The sequence below is a fragment of the Diadema antillarum genome, unplaced genomic scaffold, assembly GCF_040938485.1.
Source record: "Diadema antillarum isolate AM-2024a unplaced genomic scaffold, OU_Dant_1.0 seq00000720_RagTag, whole genome shotgun sequence".
In the NCBI taxonomy this organism is placed as follows: domain Eukaryota; kingdom Metazoa; phylum Echinodermata; class Echinoidea; order Diadematoida; family Diadematidae; genus Diadema; species Diadema antillarum.
In genome coordinates, this window is record NW_027271624.1 from 1,642,199 (window position 1) to 1,666,293 (window position 24,095).

A 24,095-nucleotide genomic window follows, 5' to 3' on the forward strand; every position below is an offset into this window, starting at 1 on the left:
CAAGGTTTAAAGGGATGGTACAGTATTGGTAGAGATGAGAATTCGGCTTTTAACTTTTTACGAGATACCAAAAAAACACTTATGGTATAGTCCAGAGCATACCATTTTCAGAGGAATTCAAAGTTTATTTGATGAAAATCGGGTTTGGAATGACTGAAACATCCAAAAACAAAGTAAAACAAAGCGATCGCAATGAAGTGTGGGTCCCACACTTTATTTGAATCACTCTTTTTTGGATATCTCAGCCATTTCAAAACCAATTTTCATCAAATAAACTTTGAATTCCTTATAGAATTACATGCTCTTTCATATTTCATAAGAGGTTTATCTTTATTTCACCAAAAAAGTTAGAAAACTGAAATTAGTTCTCCACCAAAACTGTACGATCCCTTTAAATACTAGATATCTGACCTGAGCATCTACAAGGCCCCAGCTGTCATCACAGACGGTACGCCACGATCCCTCCCAAAGGACCTCAACACGTCCCTCATAGGAGGTAGAACCCCCAACAAGACGAATTGATGCTTCCGGGGTCCCAGGAGAGACCGGAGCTTTGATATTGAAAAAAAAAACAAACCAAGAGGTTTATCAACACTAAATGAAAAAGCACAAGTCGAATTGCGATTCGAAACATGCTTTTTGAGCTCTGGTTCACACATACACAGGCAAGAAAAAAATCTCAATCTACATCGCACTGGTTCATGACTCAAGTCACATCAGTTCGAGTGAGGCCAATTTACACAACAAAAGGATCCAAAAGTTGCTGACGGCTGAGCCGAGAAAATCGAGTTTGAAGTCAGATCATCAAAATTGGTCAAAATCACCAAATTTCTGTAGTTGGCATAATGTTATAGTCAAATATTTTGTTTATCATCTGCCAAAATTTTGAAGCTAAATGATGATCACAGGAAAGGCAAGAAATGAGTATTTTTCTGGGGCATGATTTTCCAACTTTCGATGGAACAGAAACTTGCCAAAGATGTGGATTTTAGCGCAACAGATAGACTCTGATCCTAGCAATGAGGGAGTGATCTTATTGGTGGATGCGTGGCATCCTGGTTCAATACTGACTGATCATGCATAGACTGCTGGTGCTGAGCTTGAATGAACATCGCGGAGGTTGCTATGAGCAGACCTTCTATTGTCAAGAGGTGAGAACTGTCTTTTCTCCCCTTGATCACAATTGCATCGGAAAGAAAACTTTGAAGGCAATTTTTTTTTAAATGCTGATTTCCTTGATCACAAGATGGCCTCATAAAATCATTGATATCTCTGCAACAGAGTGCTAAAGCAGAAGAGTATGAGAATAATGTCATGTAATTTTCAGAAATATCGATCTCCCTTGACTTTCGGATCCTTTTCTTGTATCAGGTCACATATTCTACATTTTTCCTGATATTATAATCTTGATGTTGAAGAGAAAGAGAGGGAGAGAAGGATAGTGACAGAATAAAGAGAGGAAGGGAAAGACAGAGAGGAAAAAAGAGAGAGGAGAGAAAGAGTGATGGAGGGAAGGAGGAGGAGACAAGACACTAAAAAAAAGGTGAACAGTTAATAACACCTTGTACCTGTACACTCGACGCCTGCATCCTCGCTATGGACACAGTTGTGAGTGTTGATCCCATTATGGCTGCAGTAGTGGAGCATATATTCCTGCCCGGTGCAGGCCACATTGTCGAGGAAGATTCTGCCCGACCCTCCACCGGCGGTGTAGACCCGCTGGACATCGCCGAAGCCCAGCTGCCTGCACACGACCCCGCCGTCCGTCATGTCCCAGCTGTCGTCGCACACGGTGCCCCACTCCCCCTGGTACAGGATCTCCACACGGCCTTGGTATTCGCTGGAGCCACCCACCAGCCGTATCAAGTTTGACTGTTCTGCAAAGTGACATGAAAATGGGGTAAGTCAATTTTCAAATAGAAATATCACTGAAGGTGATTTATACCCTCTGCCTAATATGATGATGATAATAATAGCTAGTTCTATAAATTACTTAAAAGACTATTATCACCTACATACATAATACATACTGCATATTACCCCTCATAAAAAAAAGTCTTGCACCACTCAAACAACAATCACTATGAGTGTCAAATTTCTTTTGAATCCCTTACAAAGTGCACAAGAATTTCAATCTACATAAACTTGTTTTCTCCCAGATTTAGCAGCCTCACTATGCACTGCATGCAGTACTTTGAAAAATGTGTCTTGCACAACTTTACATCATGTTTTTTGTGTGGACCTCTCATCTTGTGAATGGAAAAGGAGTAGTTTGATCCACAAGCCCTTTACCAAATTTTGAGGGACATAATATACTGTTAAAATGGCAACAGATTTGCTACTGCTGTTGAAAAATGAGTTCTTCACAACTTCATATTCAGTTTAGCATGTGTGCCGATTTTGCAATGGCAAATACAATCTACCCATAATTGTGATCTCATGTGAAATGTTCTCAGTCAATTGTTTGAAAATTGAGGGAGGAATTTGATCCACAGGATTTCGCAATGTACGAATGGACCTACTGACCACTTTGTCCACACATACTTTTTCCTTTGACCTGTAATCTTTGACCCCATGACTCCAAACACTGAATGATAGAATACTTGACTGGAATGCTCCGGTCCATGATTTCACTTACCGACTCGTCTATGAATTGACTCACTAACCTTCTGAATGGCATGCCACGCCAGCGTCTTCGCTGTGGCCACAGTTGTGAGTTGGGCTATAGGAGCACTCCATCAGCGACGCCTCAAGGCCGCTGCACTCCACATTGTCCAGGTGTATTGGGCCCGAGCCAAGTCCAAAGTGGGCATTAGTGTAGGATGAAATGGCCCCAGAGTATCCCAGCTGACGGCACGCAACGCTGGCCTCCACCAAGTCCCAGCTGTCGTCACAAACTGTCCCCCACTCCCCGTTCATGTAAACCTCGACGCGGCCCTCAAAGTTGTTGTTGCCCCCGACCAGACGTATGTCTGAAGTGGTACCTAGATGTACACCGCAAATAGAAATTAATAGCATATATCCTCGTCACCTGATCACTCACTTCACATGTATTTATATTTCTACGATGCACAGTAAAACTAATGCAAATTATAGGCTGGCAATTAAAGTGAAAATGCACTGTCTGTATCTTCGGTTCAGGGCAGGGGCAAGTTTTCCAAAAAATGATTAGAGCTCACACTGGAATCAATCAAAACTTTTAACAGATATTCCTTCCAATCTGCCCAAAAAGAAGCAGCAAAAAAATTCAAACAGATAGAAACAAACATATTATGGCTTATCATATTGAAACAAGAAAAAGAAAAGAAAAGGTAGCTCATTAAAATGACTTAAAACTTACTGAAAAGAACGTGAATATTGCTTACTGGAGGAATACCACTGCTGCAAATGCTATAATATCAAATGAACAAACTGACAAATGTGTCACATCATCTTTTACACTGGTTTTGAGTTCTTAAAACAAATGGACCTTTGCTGATCTCAGACACAGACAAAGCAACATGCAATACACCAGAACTTCTACAGATAGAAAATTATTGGCCAAATAACCTCCATTATAAACAAAATATGTCTTGAAAAGCGAGAAACTGATTTTCTGTGATCATGTATTTCATCTAGCACAACAAAAAGGTGCTTTTAATATTAAAGAACTAGTCCAACACATATACTCATCACTTATAAGTGTATTATACACATGCAAGTACTAAGATCACAATCTACGAGAATCTACCAGAGAAAATTTACCAACTATTTTTGACATATCATTGCATTATTAAAGCTGCAGTGTGAAATATTAAGATTTGGACTTCTCCTGCAACAAGCACCACAAGCTTCATGTGGGTATCGAATTAAAGAAACGGCCTTTACAGATGAACAGATTAAGCTGTATTCCTGGTAACATTGAGACATTTATGAATATCTTTGTTTTTTTACCTGTATCTGCGGGCTGGCATACGACCTCAGCACTGGTGCATGTATCTGATGGTGTGGAGAGAACGCTGTACCTACAACTCTCCAGGCTAAGATAGATTTCTGAGCAGTTGAAGTTTGTCAGCTGCATCGGGGCTGCCATGGAACGCAGGTCCCCAGACATCAGGCCGGGTGGACGGTTGTCCATTGGTCCGAAGCCCAACTGGCGGCAAGCCACGTTGGCTTCCGATACGCCCCAGCCATCACTGCATATCCCATACCAAGTACCATTCTGGAATATCTGCACTTGGCCCTCCCTTGTGTTAGGACTGCCGACTAGGCGAATGCCTAGATTAGCCTCTGTGGCATGGAGAGGAATTTAACAGACAGAGATGGAGAGATGGACAGATATTTCCGTGATGGGAGGAGGGAGGGGTATGAATGAGGGACAGAGGAGGAAGGAGTAGGTGAAGGAGGAGGGAGGGGAAGAGGGTGGGGAAGGAGGAGGGAGGGGAGGAGGAGACGGGGATGAAAGTAGGAGACAGGGATGAAAGTAGGAGGGGAGGTGGTGGAAGGGAGAGGGAAAGAAGAGGGAGAGGAGGAGGAGGGGTAGGAGGAGGAGGGGTGGAGACGGAGGAGGGGAGGAGGAGGGAGAGGAGGAGGGAGAGGAGAAGGAGAAGGAGAAGGAGGGGGAAAGGAGGAGGGGCGGAAGAGGGGTAGGAGCAGGAGGGGCGGAGAAGGAGGAGGGAGGAGGAGGGGAGGAGGAGGGGTAGGAGGAGGAGGGAGAGGAGGAGGAGAAGGGGCAGAGGAGGAGGAGATGGAAGGAGGAAGAGGGGAGGGGGAAGGAGGGGCGGAGGAGGGGGAGGAGGAGGAAGAGGGGCACAGGAGGAGGGAGAGGAGGAGGAGGAGGGAGAAGAGGAGAAGGGGTGGAGGGGCGGAGGAGAAGGAGGAGGAGGGGAAAGGAGGAGGGGCGGAGGAGGATGGAGGGGGAGGAGGGAGAGGAGGAGGGAGAGGAGGGAGAGGAGGAGGGAGAGGAGGAGGAAGAGGAGGAGGAAGAGAAGGATGAGGAGGAGGGGTGGAGGAGAAGGGAGGGGGAGGAGGAGGAGGAGGAGGAGGAGGAGGAAGGGCAAAGAGGGAGGGGAAAGAGGAGGGAAGAGAAGGATGTGGAGGGGAAGTAGGGAGGGGGGAAAGAGTAAGAAAGGGGAAGGAGAGAGGGGAAGGGTAAGATGAGGGAGAAGGATGGAGGGACGACAACGAGACGGAGGGGAAGGAAGAGGATCATAGGGAGGAAATAATGAGGGATAATTGGGATATTTTTTGCAAAAGCAACCAGTTTTCAGCAGATGAAAATGAGAAAAGTTTAAGAACAACAAAAAATGTGGGATAGATGCTGAACTATCACTTCAGCCATTTGGCTCAGGCAAGCTATACAAGAAAAGGAAAGAATAAAAAAGAAACACCATAAAAATGTGCATACCAACAGTTGAACACTGAAGCGTGGCAACAAGGCCACCGGGACAGTCCACGGGGAACCTTGCCCCAGGGCATTCTAGGAGGGATGGCTCTGTGCCATTGCAGGTCATGCCACTCAGCCCCATCCCGTTCCACGTCCGGCCCACGCTCACGGACTCGAAGGGACGGCTGGTCACGCGGATGGCATAGCCAAGGCCCAGCTGCCTGCACACGACCATCCCCTCCCGGATGGACCAGCTGTTCCCACACACCATCTCCTCCCGACCGTTGATGGAAATCAGCACGGTGCCCTCGCTGTCACCAGTCTCCCTGCTGCTGTTCAGCAGGCTCACGCTGCCGTTGGTACCATCACCTGCGCAGACATGGTGATAAAAACATTGTGGCTACTGTATACGCCATATATTTTGTGAGTGGTTAAATTCTCGATCGTGGAGTCCTGTACTGAACAGAGAAGTGTACACGCATACGTCACATTCACATCGGGATTAGAGTCAATATTTTCGCGTGTCTTTAATTTTGCGAACAGCACCTGACTCGCGAAATTCATGAAAAATAAAAACCTCACGAAATATTCGGTATATATACAGTATCCAGCTCAAAATGAACAAAAAGTAGGCCTAAATGAATTTCAACTTTGAAATATGTAGTTTTAAAAAAAGCACGCTTTTAGATTTAAATGATACACAACTTGTTAAAATTGGACCATCTTAACCAATTAACGAAATGATTGAAATTAGAAAGCATTTAGGAGGTACAGTTTCATAGAAAAGGTGAGTCAAGAGTGGCTCGTAGGCCTCTGCAGTGTTATTTGGGATGCGCTGTACAGTACTACACTGGAGTGTGCACATGATTTTGTGCAAGTATGTCCTCTCACATGAATATGGCATAATATGTAATCTCATTACAGTGATGTAGCAAGTACAGGATTTGAACTGGGGCTATGATGATGTATGAATGGGACATGGTAATATCGGAGTTAACTTTGGTATAAGTCAATCCAGGCTGAATTATGCACAAAGCCATCAAGACAGTGAATGGATGTAGCGCATGGAATTTTCCCAGAGGGTTTCATTTCTGTCCTAAATCAAGCCATGCTCAGCGAGGGTCTCGATCATAAATGAATAGAATATATAGGATATTTCTCGCAATATTGTTTGAGAGGGTGAGTGGCTGTTCATTACACAGCACTAAATCAATCCGCTATTTCAGTAGATGATAGTGCTGGGGGGGCCGCCCAGGTCCCCGCTCCAGCTCTCAGCCGTTGACCGCGTGATCATGACGAAAATTAGCACACACATTGCCTGTGATATAATTTAAAACACTGCAAAATTGATTTTTTTTTTTTTTTAATTATCATTAATGCTAATGCTAATTTATAAATAATGATGCATGAATATCAGATAATTTGCGACAAATCACTGAATAAAGCTAAAAACAGGCACATTCTTGGTGTGAATATTCTTTCTAGTATCCTTAGCAAATGTAGATGAAAAAAATTGTGCCATCAGAAAATGTCCTATATATTTTATTGTTTTTTGAATTTCTTATATATTTCTGTTATTTCACTCTTTGTTTTTCATTGTTTTTTTTTGGATGAAATTTGTCTGTAACATTGTTCCGAATGTGAAATCATGTTATTAATTGATTTTAATCCATAAAACTCAAAAATAATTATGCTTTTATAAAATTTTGATTGCAAGCACAGTTTGCATTGAAATTGTACAAGAATTCATACTTTTTGCGATTGCGATAGATCACACAGAATGTCGAGTGGGGGGTCACTGGTGGTGCAGCCACACGCAATACTTCAGTATTCCTAAATATACGGTGTCTGCCTACTCACCTGGCACTGTGCAGATAACAGCCGCATCTTCGCTGTGTTGGCAGTTATGAGACCCGACCGCATTACTGGGGCAGGTCATGAGTCTAGCCTCCGTACCAAGGCACTGGACGTTGTCCAGATGGATGCTTCCCGTACCCACGGAGAACCTCTCCGCGGCACCGCCCGCCCAGGTTGCGTTTGAGAAAGCCAAGCTGACGGCAGACCACCACGGCGTTCAGTATGGTCCAGAGGTCGTCGCACACGGTCCCCCACTGACCCAGTGTATACACCTCCACTCGCCCCTCAAATGGCCCTGACCCATCAACCAAGCGAACTGCACCATTCTGGACAGCTGGAGGGTTGGTTGAAGCTGGAGGGTTGGAAGACCAAACAGATTTGGTTTTTTTTTTAATCTTTTATTTTGTTTATGCATTAAAGGGATCACACAGTTTTTGGTTTAGACCTAACTTAAGGTTTCTAACCTTTTTTGGGTGAGATAATGAGAAATGAAATATGAAAGAGCATGTAATTCTAAGGGGAATTCAACGTTTGTTTTATGAAAATTGGTTTTAAAATGGCTGAGATACCCAAAATAGAGCAATCCTATCAAAAGGTGGGACCCCACTTTTATTACGATCACTTCGTTTTCCTTGTTTTTGGATATCTCAGCCATTCCAAAACCGTTTTTCATCAAATAAACTTTGAATTCCTCTTAGAATGGTATGCGCTGCACTATTTCATAAGTGGTTTTTTGATATCTCGCAAATAGTCCATGGGCCAAGACCCGAAAAATGGGTTATTGGTACCACCTGAGGTGGCAAAACCTTTTTGGTGTCATTTTGTTTGTTGGGCTTACAAATATGCTTATCAAGCTATGATAGCATTTCCAAATGAGTAGCTTAGTCATAATGAATGAATTTTTAACCATTTTGGTCTCGTTTTTTATATCCCTATACTTCTGAATCGAAACTAACCGCTATACAAAGATGAGCACTGTCTTCTGTATGTCCACAGGTGTTCTGTTGTAAATGCAGCGCGCTTAGTCTTTATTCAAGGCAGCGAAGGGAATATCCAAAGGGTTATGATGTCCACAGCTGTCACGCGGTGCGCTTAGTCTTTATCTAGAACAATGTACCGTTATCATATCTAAAGTTCCTAATAAAAGGAATTGTCTGTACTGTTTTTATACTACCCTCTCAACAAATACATCAGTTTTAAACGAAAATCACTCTGTTCATTTACAATATTATTTATTATAATGTATTGTAGTGTACTGGCACATTGTTTTTGCATTATCTTTCATTGTTGGATGGAAATAAAGCGACATTGGTGTGGTATCAGCGTTTTCACCATAGCGTTTTCATCGGAAAATGATAAATAATTGAAAAATACAGTAAAATTCATGAGGATTTGCTTTTTTGTTGTTGTTGTTTTTAGATAAAGGGATATACACTGCATCATAAGCTTTGGATATTCCCTTCGCTGCCTTGAATAAAGACTAAGCGCACCGCGTTTACAACAGAATACCTGTGAACATACAGAAGACAGTGCTCTTCTTTGTATAGCGGTTAGTCTCGATTCAGAAGTATAGGGATATAACAACGAGACAAAATTGGTTTAAAATTAATTTATTATGACTAAGCTACTCATTTGGAAATGCTATCATAGCTTGATAAGCATATCTATGCCCGACAAACAAAATGACACCAAAAAGGTTTTGCCACCTCAGGTGGTACCAATATCTGGCCTGGCCCATGGACTAAAAAAGTTAAAAGCCAAATCCTCATCTCCACCAATACTATACTATCCCTTTAATCATTGATTTCCCTTGAGAATTTTTCTTTTTTTCTCTGATTTTGCTCAGCTCATTGCAATCTTATTCAAAGATAGCTGATCTTGATGCAATTCATATTTAGGATTTCTCTTATGATGTACTATAACTGATTACACTTTCTCATGATACATTGAACCTTTTCTATCAACAGAACAAATTACCTCTTAGGACAGAGAGAAAAAAAAGTGTTTTTGGAATTATGTTCAAAAAAAAAAAAAATTAAGATTATCAAAATATCTCTAAAAGATTCTTTCATGCTTAAAAAATTATTATATGATCTTTTCAGCCATCTCCTCAAGAAGTGTGTGACTTGATGTGTGTTCTGTGTTTGTGTGCTATTGTACCATGTTCATTGTGCCTATATCATGCTTCTTGCAAAGAGAAATATTTTTCCACAAGGCCTTAAGCCTTGTGTAAAACTCTCTGTTCATTTCGCATTAAAGCAAGTTTCAGTCCTGAAATCATGTAGCTTTAAAAAACAAACAAACAAACAAACAAACAAACAAACAGAAGTACCAGAGAAATATATCAGTCAAAATTTGGGAACAAAATTAGACATACAAAAAAGTTATGAATTGTTGAAAGTTTAGAGAGTCTAGAGGACCAATTGGCCAGGTCATGCCACCAGTCACAGGACTCAAAATTGCATGCAGGCCGTTTTGATTTCAGTACATTATACTGTAGCATGATTGGCTGAAAGCCGCATACTGGTTGTGAAAATATGATATGTCAAATCTCTACGACTGGCACTGAGACCCAGTCACATGACAAGAAACTGGCAAGGCTGGTGACACCACATTTCCAATCTTCAGGTCGTACGACTGGAAAATCATAACAAAGTCGCGTAGTGTGTGGTGGCCTTCAGAAACAAATGATGATATATTGCGTTAGAATTGCATTTGTCACAATGTACATATATTACATATTTGTCCTTGACATTGTTTGAATGAACCAAACATAATAAAACAAAAACAGTAAAGTCTTGCTCCCAGCACTCTGAAATGAAATTTTTGATTTCATCAGGTGTGCACAGTGAAATAGAATTTCATGTAAAAAAAGTATGGAGTCACAAGTGCCCTGAAGGTCAAATTCTACCTGAATCTTCGTCAGAGACAAAATGACAATATTATGGTATCAAAGTTTGCACTAAGATGGACCTACAGACATATAACAGCATAGCATGGACTACCTGGGAGGGTTTGGGGGAATAGAATAATGGAAACAAAAGGGATAGGTTGGGTTTTCAAACAGTGAGCTAAACAGGTAAGGATGGGTATGGGGGGGGGGGGGATAAAAGCAATGGAGTGAGCAAACAAAATGGAGAGGTAGGGTCAGTGGTGATCTCAAAGCTCAAGGGGTGACATGACATACAGCTGTATGCTCCTGCAACAATTGCTCTGGTCTCATTCTCTTGAAGGACTGAGGGTTATGGTTACGGTTACAGTTGTGATAGGAATTTAGCTTGAGTTTGATATGAGGATTAGGGTCATAGGGTTATGTTTGTGGGTAGAACTTATGTTTGGCTTAGCGTGCCGATATTCTATGGGAGCAATCATCGCAAGAGCAAATGTCATGGAACTGCTCACGGATGGGCAACCTGTGAGGATAAGGATTAAAACAAGAGGTATAGGGACAAGAAAACAGCAACCTGAGAGTACTCACTTTCTGGCGGTGCGCAGATGACCCCTGCATCCTCACCGTGATTGCAATTGTGCCCCACCCCACGGCTGCACGAAACCAGGGTAGTCTCTCGACCAGTGCAGGCGACGTCGTCAAAATGGATGCTGCCCGACCCGGACCCGAAGTGGGCGGAGCCCGGGGCACTGATGGCATTTCCAAAACCCAGCTGGGTGCACACGACCGTGGCATCATTGATGTCCCACGAGTCGTCGCACACCGTACCCCACAGCCCGCTGAAGAAGACCTCTACTCGACCCTGGTAGGGCCTCTCACCGTTAACTAGGCGAATATCACCTCCATTCGCTGTATTCTCTGCAACCACAAAAATGCACATAGTTAACAATGTAATAAGCAAAACAAACAAACAAACTCATTTTCAACAACAAACTTCAACCACATCTTTTTTTTTTTTAATTCAAGCAACAATGGGTAGTTTCTTCTCTTAAATCTGCATAGTCACCAATAAAATAAAAAAGTTATAGTATAGCAAGTCAGCTTTCAATTAGCCAAACTGATGCTTTGTGCTCTGTTTATCTATATGACAAGAAAATGAATTAATTATTAACCCCTGAGATGACAGGAAATTGCTGTATATCTTTATATCTGTGTATCCTATATTTAGATATGCACAGACACACACTCACACAAACACATAATATAATATATCACTATTTTTGTGTACAGATATTTTTGCGAATGGGGAGGTCACGTACATTTTCGTGAAATGAAGGTTTTGACACCGAGGCTTATCTTTGGTGCACTATTAGCCTAGCATATGGCAACATTTTCAAGTGTCGTTAAATTCTTGATTCAGCAGTGATTTGTGGAATTTGCGAAAAACTAAACACCTCGTGAAAAAACAGCTTATATAATACATATATGTGTGTGTGTGTGTGTGTGTGTGTGTGTGTGTGTGTGTGTGTGTAAATAAGGGATAAAGATATATGCACCCACCTCCAGATGTATCATTCAAGGAACACCGAACTCCAGCATCCTCGGAATGTCCGCAATTGTGGATCAGCACTCCATTGTGACCACACGCCTGCAAGGACACTTCGTTCCCAGTGCACATGACGTTATCAAGCAGGATAGGGCCGACGCCACGCCCGAACAGTGCCCTGGATGTGGCTTCGTATGCAGGGCCAAATCCCAGCTGTCGACACACGACCTGCAGAGAGAATGCAGAGAGGGAAACTGCAGGGGTGAAAGCAAAATTTTCTTCACGTGGGGGGGGGGGGGGGGGGGGGGCTGGGGGGGGAGAATTCTCAGTGTTCATAATTGGTGCTGAGATAAAATTCATCGCCTGTATCAAAGAGAAAGAGTAGTATTTAGATGACCCATGAAGCTAGAAGCGTATTTCATTTGCTGTACTCTTAGGTAACTTTTGCTTCTTCATAAACACAGCGGGAGCACTATGGCATAGTGGATAAAGACTCCAAACGCCCAATTAGAGGACCCAAGTTCGATTCCCATCCAGTGCTTACGTCCTTGGACAAGATGTTCTTACTCAACCACCATGTCCCTCTAAACCCATGTGTACAAATGAGTACCTGGCAATGCTAGGGTAATAATAATGGCAGGGCCCTCTGGTAGAGCAGTGACAACACTGAAGGGGCTACCATGGGAAAAGAAGATGTTGTCATCCTTGTTGCCGTCATTGTTGTTGCTACTACTCACTCTACAGGTATTTCTCATTAATGGAACTTTCTCGAATTTAACCAGACTTTGATGTATCAAACCCTTCACTCAGTGGCAGTCTGAAGAAAATGCTACATCTAACTTGACCTTAGCAGCAAGGTCAAGGCAAGGGCTGTGTTGTAAGATTTTGGAAACTAATGTCAATCATTCAGCTACAGAAGATCTGATAAACAAGAGTTTATAACTGAATTATGATATCAAATTTTCAAGATTTCAGACTTTGATTGCCTTTCTAGACTCCGACAAAATCCATCCGCATCATATACTGTATATGGCGTATATCTAGCGATCGAGTCTAATTTTTTGCGAAACGGGACTTCCCAACAATTTCGTGAGTGGTTAATTTTGAGATTATGGAGTACAATACCACATGAGAAATGCATGCATGCACGTCACAGTCACATGGAGGTCAGAGATAACATTTTGCCTTATTTTTAAATTCACAAATAGCACCCGACTTGCACAATTCGCAAAAACAAGCACCTCGCACAATACACGAAAACGAGCATCTCGCAAAATATTCGCCGAATGACAGTATTTGTTGGTACGATGACCCTCCTTAGGAGGGCCCTGAATGTAAGCATTTCTTGAGTGTTGTGATTACATATCTCTGGTATTAAAAAATGTGAGTAGTTTTGGTGCAAATAGACTTTCCCTCACAATGCAGGATACCAGACATATATACGTCAGGTTTACATGGGTATGTCAAGACAATAGGATAAATTAGAAGAAAGACTGTGCTGACACTGAGGGCGATATCAGCACCATAATAGATCTGTGAATATCCAATATGTTTGGTTCATTATTCAATAAGATCACAAAGCCTTGCTGTTGCCATATGAGATATATAAAACAAACAGACCAACCAACAAACAAACGAACAGACACCTCTTGACAGAGGCCACATATACACATGACTGATTTTCTATTGACTTAAAGCACAAGTTCACCTTCATTTACAAATAAATTTAGTGAATACAGCAATATATCAAGTAGAACACATCAGTGAAAGTTTGAGCTAAATAAGACAATCCATTTAAAGGTTATGTGTTTTTGAAGTTTCAGTGCCATCATCGCTGGATGAGAAGACTACTACAGTTCTTGAAGTCACACTGCAGTAGTCTTCTCATCCAGCGATGGCTGCACTGCAAGTTCACAAATTCATAACTTGTAAATGGATTGTCAGATTTTCCTCAAACTTTCACTGATTTTGTTCTTCTAATATTGCTACATTCACCTATTCCACATGCATATAAGGGTGATCATATTCTTTAACCCATTGTGGACGAGTCTCGAGTATACTCGGGCAAGTGTCTATGGGAAATGTGTGTTGCAGCAAAATCAGCCTGTCCTGAACGAGTTAAAGCAGTTGCCTGGAACTTGCTCAGCGCTACACATGCATAATGTTTTGTTCGAGTACCATGCCACCATGCTCTCTAACCTGAGCGTCGGAAAGACTCCAAAGGTCATCACACACTGTCCCCCACTGACCGTCGTAGAAGACCTCGACCCTCCCTTCTAGCGCACTGTTTCCATTCACAAGTCGTACCGACCAATTTGTGACATTGCTCGGTGGAGCTGTTGTCGAGCCTTTGCAAATGTAGATACAAATCATCAGTGACAGATATACATGTATCTGTGTTGGTAAATGCGTTCATTTTCATATCTACAATGTTACTTGGTGTACATACGAGAATGCATCATATCAGGGATTATGAGGGCTTACATGCCTATTAAAGGGCAACAGTAAAACAATTACTTTTATGAGCCCTTGTCCATGTGTTACTCTCCTATCCATATTATCATCTGTATTATACATCAACTATACCATTTCCATGTCAACATATGTCATATGTCATGTAACTGCAACTGTGACTTTTATTTGGCTGACTGAATAATGATAACAATGATAATAATAATGATGATGATAATAATAATGGTAATAATAATAATAACAATAATAATAACAATAATAATAATAATAATAATAATAAGATAATAATAATATATTAATAATAATAATAATAATAATAATAATAATAATAATAATAATAATAATAATAACGATAATAATAATAATAATAACAATAATAAAATAATAATAATAACAACAACAATAAAACAACTACTACTAATATAATAATAGTGTTAAAGACATGTCCTCCTGAAGGAAGATAACTCAATCTACTGAAACAATAAAACCAAATGAGAAAAACTGGGTTTGTTATGCTGACATAGGTTGATACGAAATACTGTACAGTGTTGACAGTCAGAGCCTATATGCAGGGAATGAGACCATGCTATCATTTTTGTGGTCATCATTCATCCCTCATGTACTGTATATATTAGCTTCCAGCCAGAGCATTCATTTTCAATATACTGTATTCGCCAGCGATAAGGCCGCAATGCCAGATAAGCAGCATCCCGACTTTGATGATAAAAAAACAAGAAAAAGAAATCAGAGGGATTCTGTTCTGATCAAAACTTCATTACTTTTCTACGTTACATTAAACTTTATTTCTATGGTTTCCACACATTTCCTAACGACAATCAGCACATTGCATAATCCCATACATGATTATGTATGTCGGTTGGGCAGGTGATTTTCTGTGTTGGAAAGACAATGCAGCAATTTGCTTGTGCTGGCTTAAGCCACACCCTGACTGTACTGCTTTATTTTTGTTTAAAATAGTGCGGCCTTATTGCCAGTGCATAAGGTATGCGTACCTGCATGTGGCTGGGAGCACACTACACTGGCATCTTCCGAATGGCCACAGTTGTGGATGCCCAGTCCGTTGTTGTTACACTCCAGGAGGGATGCCTCCGTTCCCTGGCAGCTCATGTCGTCAAAGAAGATAGGGCCGACGCCCAGCCCAAAGTTGGCCTGCTGGGGGGCGCGGATGGCGCGCCCGAAACCCAGCTGTCTGCATGCCACGTTGCCATCGGTGATATCCCACTGGTCGTCGCACACCGTCCCCCATTCCCCGTTGATGAACAGCTCGACGCGGCCCTCGTAAATAGAGGAGCCCCCTGCTAGCCGTATTAGCGGCTGCTGTGGGTAGGGTGAAGTGACTACAGGAGGAGTGGTGGTTCCTGTACCATTAGAGTGAGTCAAGAAAAAGGCATTCTAGCTATTCCTGGGAGGTACCTTGTAATTCCTTTTGAGTGCATGACCATTAAGCTCTTATGTAAGTTCTGTGTCATGCAAATATAAATGTCAAAAGACAAGGCAAGGATTTCAGGTGTTCAGCAAATCTGTGGTCAATACAGAGAGGCAGTCATATCAAGTGTATTAAAATGGATTAGACTTCACTTCTAATTGGTTTCCAAACCATTTTTCTTGTATAACTAACGAGCATCAAAATGTGATACATGATTCACACTCATGACAATGTCCTGACACTTTCATCAAACTATGTTGTATGTTGTCATCATTGTCATACCTATTGATAACACTGCTATTACATCAACTTTGACATACACTTTAGGTGGATCACATCACGTCTGTACAGCACACCATGTGTACCAAGGAACCAGTTCTGTACCTTACTGGAAGTAGTCAAAAAGCAAGAAAAGTAAACACAAACGTTTTCTTTAACTGTGTTAAAACAATACAGTCTTGAAGACTAATCCAGGAATGAGGAGACTTCTCTTTACAGTTGTTTGCGTGATTCCCCTGAAAGGATGCCTTCTTTCTTCCAGGCAAACGCAACGGGTTCAATTGCAGCCTACACGTATTTCGAGATAGTCAAGACGAACACAGTTGTTTGCTTTACATTTGCCTACATGGAAAATATGAAGGCAAATCCATGCAGTCCGGGTGCATGCTTGTATGTGGGCTGATGACCCTTATGGTAACCCGTATACCAGTCATCCTTACACGGCCCACAGTCTGAATTAAAGAGAAGTGCAAGTGTGTAATGTCAGCCATAGAAAGACAGCATCCTTCCAATGATTGCTGTATATCACTATCTGGAGGCTGATGAAGTGTGAACACAGTATTGAGTATACAGTGCACTCCTGTTATAGCGAACACCGTTGTAACAAAATTCCGGTTACAAAGAAATAAGAATTCAGAATGCAACATTATCGGCTCTGTGTACTTCTGTTGTGGTTAATTGTTCAGTTATAACGAAATTTTGATATAACCAAAGAAAACTGCCATTCCTAATGACTTCGTTATAATGGGAGTCAGCTGTAATTATCAAAGTGGTGCCACATAATCTGCAGAGTTTGCCCTACCTGGGAGGGAGCAGTTTACACTGGCATCCTCGGAGTGGCCGCAATTGTGGGTTCCTACCCCAGAGTGTGAGCAGTCTATTAGCATGTCTTCGTTTCCATTACATCCCAGATTGTCCAAATGGATGGGGCCGGACCCCTGGCCAAAGGCCGCTCTCAGGGGCGCTGCCAGGGCAGTTCCAAATCCCAGCTGTCGGCATACAACGTTGCCCTCATTTCGGTCCCACAAGTCATCACACACAGTGCCCCACTGATCATTTAGGTACACCTCAACGCGACCCACATACGGTGCTGGTCCTCCTGCGAGTCGTATATCCCCATTAGTGGGTGCAGAGACATTAACACCATCTGTTACACAGGAGAAACAAAAATACAATAGTATTACTGAAGATGAAACAGACTTTCATCAAAACAAAACAGAGAAAAAAATCCTATAACTGTAGTAATAAACACATATCAGAAATAAGGTGTCAGTCTGGTTTTCTTTTCTATCTTTTAGTCCTTACTTTTAGCATCACTTTAACTGTCCCCAAATAATCTCTGGAGACCTAACGTATGATTTCAATGCAGCCACTGAGTGGTCAAAAAGCCATGCAATGTATGATATTTGAAAGTTTGCATTGTGGTATGAAATAACATGAATTAAGAGGTTTGCTGTTCACCTTGTGGATAGTTCTGATAAGGACTAGAGAGAGAAGAACTCATGAAATTGAAAAAAAAAGTGCAAAATTAGTAGGACAAAAGTCGAGTCCTCTTTACATTTGGAATGGGTGAAGTTGTGGGAAGAACAGGTAAATATGTGTATAGTCCTTTGGACATTGGGAGAATTCAAGTTCAGTGCTAGTGCTAGTCCTATCTCAGCAATAAAAATGAACTTGAAATCAGTCGGTGTTGGGACGTTGACCTCAAAGTTACTACATATTTCCGGTTGCTTGTGCTGGGCATAGTGTTAAATGACGTCTGCTGAACCAAGCTCTGCTGTTTGTGTTAGCGATTTATGTGCTTTTTTTCCCCACTGGCTAGCACTAGCCCCAGGGGATAATCACTTTTGTCAATTCAAGTTTGGTGCTGGTGTTAGTGTTGCCGTGCAAGACCCACATTCAGTACTCAGTAGTAGATGCACGTTTAACATGCAATGTCTATTCTAATGCAATGACTGCCTACGTAACGTACACGAACACTCTAGACATGGTTACATAAATCTAAGCCTGGGAGCAAAATCAAGATAGCTGTGTTTCAAAGAAAGATGAAATTTGTGGCATTTTAGTCTGTCTTCCTCATTATGTGTCTAAAACTATCATAGCTGCACCTGTTAATATTTGACTGTAATCACACGCAATCACTTTTTTCTTCAGGCAAATCCCGCAAACTTCGCGGTGCTGTAATTCCAACACCTAGTGCTGGGCATCAATAATTGTGATCGGTATAGCTGTGTTAATCTGACTGGCGGTGTTGGAGCTCGATTTAAGACATTAAGTTATTTGGGAGATAGCACTTAGCTCTAGCACTATAGCACCGAACTTGAAATCACCCATTCTTTTACACGACGGTGAAGTTCTGATAAGGATGGATTACCCATGTGGATAGCCCTAAAATGGACAGGTGGGAATTCTTTTGCTGTAATTGGTGAAGTCCCGGGAGGATGGAACACTGTGTGGAAAGAAGGCACTTTAGGTTTGGAAGAGCAGAAGGAAGAAATTAGGGTAGTAAATAGAAAAGCATCAAGGTAAGTGCAAGAGAGAAGAGTACTTTTCTGCTGGAAATAGGTATGACCTGAGAAGGACAGTGAATTTGGGGAAGATGCAGCGGGATGTAAAGCAGTGAAGGCTGAAGCAGTTGTGCCTTCAACATGTTCAGTGTTATAATCCGGTTCAGAATTTGCCAGAAAAATTTTCAACTGCAAGCCTGCAAAATGTACATACAGTCTCTAAGAGCAGGAGTGGTGCTGACCACCTGGCCAAAGTATCACAAAAGGAGCTTAGTCCCATTGACTTCTTTTCTGTAATAGGTCATATTCCTGTGTTAAAGGGGCATTCCAGACAATGTATATAATTAATTACACATCAGATAGCACAAAATTGATAGTGCCATGTACCGGTTCGTTGAATTCATTGCCATCCTGGAGCAGATAACTACATCAATACTCTGAAGAGACCAAAATATAATACACTAAGCAAGGATGATATAGAGGCTCACACATTCCAGTAATACAGCAATATTATCCCATCACAATGCCACCTGCTTCACACGTTTAAAATGCATGCTATCTTCTTTTGTTTTGCTTCCTTGAGCATCCAATGCAGTCTTTAATATGTGAATCTGCTGTGTCCTCATCCTTGTTCACTGTGATTTGTTATGAATTTTGAAAACATTTGTATTCCTTATCCCAATCACTATCAATTCTGAAACTCTGTACCAAGTGTAATCAATTTATAGATGTTCATATGCAAAAGGCTGAATATCAACTGGAGGTCTCCTTTAGAACTATTCTTGATGCCAAAGGTGGGATCTTTACCCTGCGTGCTGCAAACAACACTAGCATCCTCCGAGTGACCACAGTTGTGCCTGAGAATGCCTGCATGCACGCAGTTCAGGATGGTCGCCTCTGTCCCATCACACTGCACATTGTCCAGGATGATATTCCCTGTGCCCTGACCAAAGTAGGCCCCCTGATGGGCACTGACGGCCCCCGGGAAGCCCAGCTGGCGGCAGACAACCTGGGCGTCATTGAGCTCCCAGTCGTCGTCGCAGACGGTGCCCCAGTTTCCCTGCCAGAAGATCTCCACGCGACCCTCATTCTGTGCTTGGCCACCTGCCAGCCGCACTGAGGTTGTTGCGCTGTCTGCGAAGGGAAAAGGTGAAAGATATCTAAAAACCATACAGCTGTACTGGAAAACCCATTGCCAAGCTTCATCCCATCTGCCTGAGTCTTCAGTTTTTATGACTATCGTGATCTTTTCAGCCAATCATAAAGCACAAAAAAAGGAACGAATTGCTGTTTATCATACAAGATATCTGCTCTCAGCAATTTTAGCATTATCAACAATCAACATGCTTTTCATTATGCAAAAAAGGTATTCTATCAAAAACAGCCCCTACAATTGTATGCTGAAATAAAACACGACCAAAATCCAACATAAGATATATTTCTTCACTACAATGTTTACTGTATTTACTGTTATTTTCGCGGACAGATATTTTCGCAAAAGAGGAGATCATAGATATTTTTGCGAGATGTTGTTTTTGAAAATTGACGCCAATGCTAACGTTAATGTACTATTACCAGAGCGTAAGGAGACATTTTCACGTGTTGTAAAATTTGCGATCCAACTGTGAGTTGCGAAATTTGCGAAAATTAAACCCTTGTAAAAATAATGGCTTATTCAGTAACAGATGTGAAAGATGGCACTAACTAAAGCCCCTGGTATCGTGAAAGAGATGAACTAATGAATAATCGGGTGTTACAAAAGGTCAATATAGTTTACCAGATATGCAACATGAGATGGAAGGGTTCAGAATAAGGGAGTTCATGGTTAATGCATGTCTCATTTGACCCCTACACCACAGACTTTGAAATCACATGGACATGTGTTGTGATCAAGAATTCCTTCTTGAAGCATGTCATCTTGTATTAAATCAATGCTGAGAAAGTGCATGGAGAGATTACTGTAAAACATGATATATTCGCGGCATGAAATTTTAGCGAATTGGAGCCGACAGCCTTTTTCGTGGCATGAAATTTTTGTGAATTGTCACTGGCGTTCAATGCATGTAGTGTAGACAAAAATTTTCGCGTGCATTTTAATTTCGCGAATTTTGGTGCTCGCGAAATTCTCGAAATTAAAATGCACGCGAAAATTCCTCATTTTTTCAGTATGCTAAACAGTGTTGATGAATGACCTACACCTGAATGTTCTGATTTAGTCTGAAACATATACATTGTACTGACATAATTCAGATTCTCATAAATGCTCGAGACTTCTTTATGTTTTAAAGTCAGTGGCAAATACATAGACATTCTCATTTGACCTTTGTTCTGCACATGCGCAAATCACAACCGTGAACTCCCTTATCATGTCAACCTCTGGCCAATGTGAGTGAATATTAGGGGCACAGTTTATTTTAGACAAAGCGGTCAAATACCTGAACATCACAATGCCAATAGCCTAAATGACAATGAGCATTATCATCCAGACTTTCATAGAAAAATTCTCCTAAAAAAATGAATCAAAGATTTACAGGGCATCCCAGCACATTTGAACCAGTCTGCAAGTACAATGAAATTGCTGTTTATTGTCTACATATACATATAAAATGCAATGTTCCAATCTTCACTATTCATTAGGTATCGAACAAACATACAGAATGATATCAAACATTCAAAGGAGTTCTGATTTGATTGATTGATTGATTGATTGATTGATTGATTGATTGATTGATTGATTGATTGATGGATGGATGGATGGATGGATGGATGGATGGATAGATTGATTGATTGATAGATATTAAATGAAGCTCCCCGTATGCTGGAAAAGCACATAAAAAGTAAAAACAAAAACAAAACTCCAAAACAAAAACAAAACTCCAAAACAAACAAACACAAATTATAATTTCTACGAAACTGAAACAATTAACAAGTATGAAAGACAGCATTGACTGGATGTCAACCCGCTGCGGAAGAACTGATTTTGTAATAGCACACATTTTCCATAGACACCTGCACAAAGCATACTCAGGACCAGTCTTCAACAGGTAGATAACATGGCATCCTGTTTAAAAAAGAAAAAAGACTGCCGAAAATAACCACCTCTTGTTTTGTAGCTCTTACCAGATAGGGAACATGACACACCCACATCCTCATTGTGATCACAGTTGTGCTGGTTGAGACCTCCGTTGGAGCACTGCGAGAGAAGCCGCTCGCTGCCGGTGCACTGTACATTGTCATAGAATATGGGGCCCGTGCCCGCACCGAATGTGTCTGCCGAGTGATAGTTCAGGGCGTACCCGTAGCCAAGCTGGCGACACACAATCTGAACAAACAGCAATCACAAAATCAAGAAAGATCTGAGTAGATGTCATTAATTTGTGTATATGTTTCCATTCCCCCTTTTTTTAATAACAATTGAAGAAAAAAAATAGTTCTGGTACGCCTGCAAAAATTGTCAAATTTCGCTCCCAAATGTACATCTATGCCTAAGAAATGTGTGGAATAACGCTGAAATAACAAGATATTCATTGGGTAATGACAAAAATGTGAAATATTCTCAAACCAAAAAGGTTCACGGGAGTCGAAATCTTAGAACTTACCCCATCAGGGACAGCCTAACTTGGACTCGGAGACAACTCGGCCTTGCTTTGATGGCAGGGCCGAGTTGTCATTCTGGATTGTACAGTGTTGTACTCTGGGAGCTCTTCGCGTTCTGGCTGGTCGCAGTTATGGGCCGAGTTGATACAACGCGCGCATCAGAGAACCTCTTTGGCGTGCATGCAAAATTAATGTGCGCCTATCAAGCACCTATGTATACAATATGTCGATCACAAACTGCATGTAAATTGTCTGAAATAGGGCTGGGTTTTCCCTGAGACCAAGTTAGTCTGGATCCTTCTGGAATAAAAGTCAGTAAACCCACCACACGCCTGATCTCAAAATACTCCAAAACAACTCATCATCCTGCCGAATTGTGTCAGCCAGGTAAGTCTCTTGGTAGAATCTTTCAATATATTGCAAGCAAATATGAAATGGTGCCAGACAGGTTCTCAAACCCTTACCAGAACTATGTTTTCAATTTAATGGTTTACTAGTCACTACTTTCCAGGAAGTTGGCCTGCCCATCATCAATAAGCCAGTTCACCGTTCCAATCTGAGCATGTGCAGATAAAGGTCATTGCAGACCTTCTATTGAAATGGATTTGCAACTGAGGTATTCAAAACCTAGATAGAGCTCCCAGACAAATGTGTTATAAATGAACCAGATGCAGATTGGTATTTACAGGTGAATGTGTATTCTTTTCAGCAACATTAACAAAAGCCATTCAAGCAGCACTGACACGTAAATGACCGCTTCCTACATGGCTGTTTTAAACTGCTCTTCTTGAAGACCATTCCATGATTTGCAAAGTCTGTGGTTGGAGAGGTCATTGAAGACTAGTGCTAACTGTGAACTGGCTATGTAGGCTGCAACCTCTTATAGGATCCAGGATGCTTTAAACCCTGGAAGCCTGGTGTTTGATCACACATTTACACTCACCCCTCATGCTAAAATGCTAGCACACGTGCAACCTAAGAGCAGCCAAGTCAAGGAGTGTGTACTCACACAAAAAGGTCAAAAGTTCAAATGCGCCCTGTAAAAATGTTACTTAGGCTCGAAGTCTGCCATTTGGAATACTATTAAGTGGGTGACTTGTGGGGCATCAATTAATCATAGATGATATTGTATACTTTAATAAAGATAATAACAACAATGATGATAATAATAATAATAATAATAATAATAATAATAATAATAATAATAATAATAATAATAATAATAATGATAATGATAATAATGATAATAATATAGACATTTATAATGTGCACAATATCCATTCATCAAAAAGTGCTCAAGGCACTCCCAATTAATGTTCATAACAAAATACACAATCTGACAGTATACTACATAAGTTCCTACAGCTGTAACATGTTCATCCTCCAAAAGAAGTATTAGTCAAAATGTGTATTTTTAGTTTTCTCTTGAAGTCACAGACAGTGTCATAATCCTTCACTGAATCCGGGGGTCTGTTCTATAAGCAGGGAGCTGCTGACATGAATGCTCTATCTCCCCATGATCTTTTAGTTTTGGGGATGAGAAGATAAGAGGCTTTGGAGGAGTGCAGTCAAGATGGAGATGGTTTATGGAGGTTGAGCAGAGATGAGAAGCCCTCTATAACACACCATTCTCTTGGTAAAGTCTCAGGCTTCTCAAATAAACATAATCTTATATGGTTAAGAAATTTGTCAAAGAGAGGAATACTTGTGTACCTTCCAGGTAATCATAGGCTTTTTATGTACAGAATCTTCAGTGGCTAAAAGGTTAACTGCATCGTCTTACCAGAAGTGCGAGTGGAACTGAGTAAGTGAGAGCTTACCTGCGAATCTGTCATATCCCACATATCATCACAGATAGTGCCCCACGTTCCATTTACCAGCACCTCAACTCGCCCCCTGTACGGACTGGTGCCATTCACCAGTCGCACTAATATTCAATGAGAGAAGAGAGAGGGAGAGAGAATCGAACAAACACACTGCAAATTTAGAAGGAAAAACATACAAAACACACAAAGCTTGAAACATAAACTGTAGTAAACTGAAGTAAGTAAACTGTAGTAAATCTCTGCCACAAATGACTTTTATCCCTAAATTTCTATTTTCCAGCTCAAACTGTAAAACCAAAAACATTTGTA

The 24,095-nt window shown here is 41.3% G+C and overlaps 1 pseudogene; it reads right to left on the reverse strand.

Annotated features, from left to right (window-relative positions):
- The window catches only part of LOC139738054 (scavenger receptor cysteine-rich domain-containing protein DMBT1-like), a 140,629-nt pseudogene that overhangs the window by 22,134 nt on the left and 94,400 nt on the right, over nucleotides 1–24,095 (reverse strand).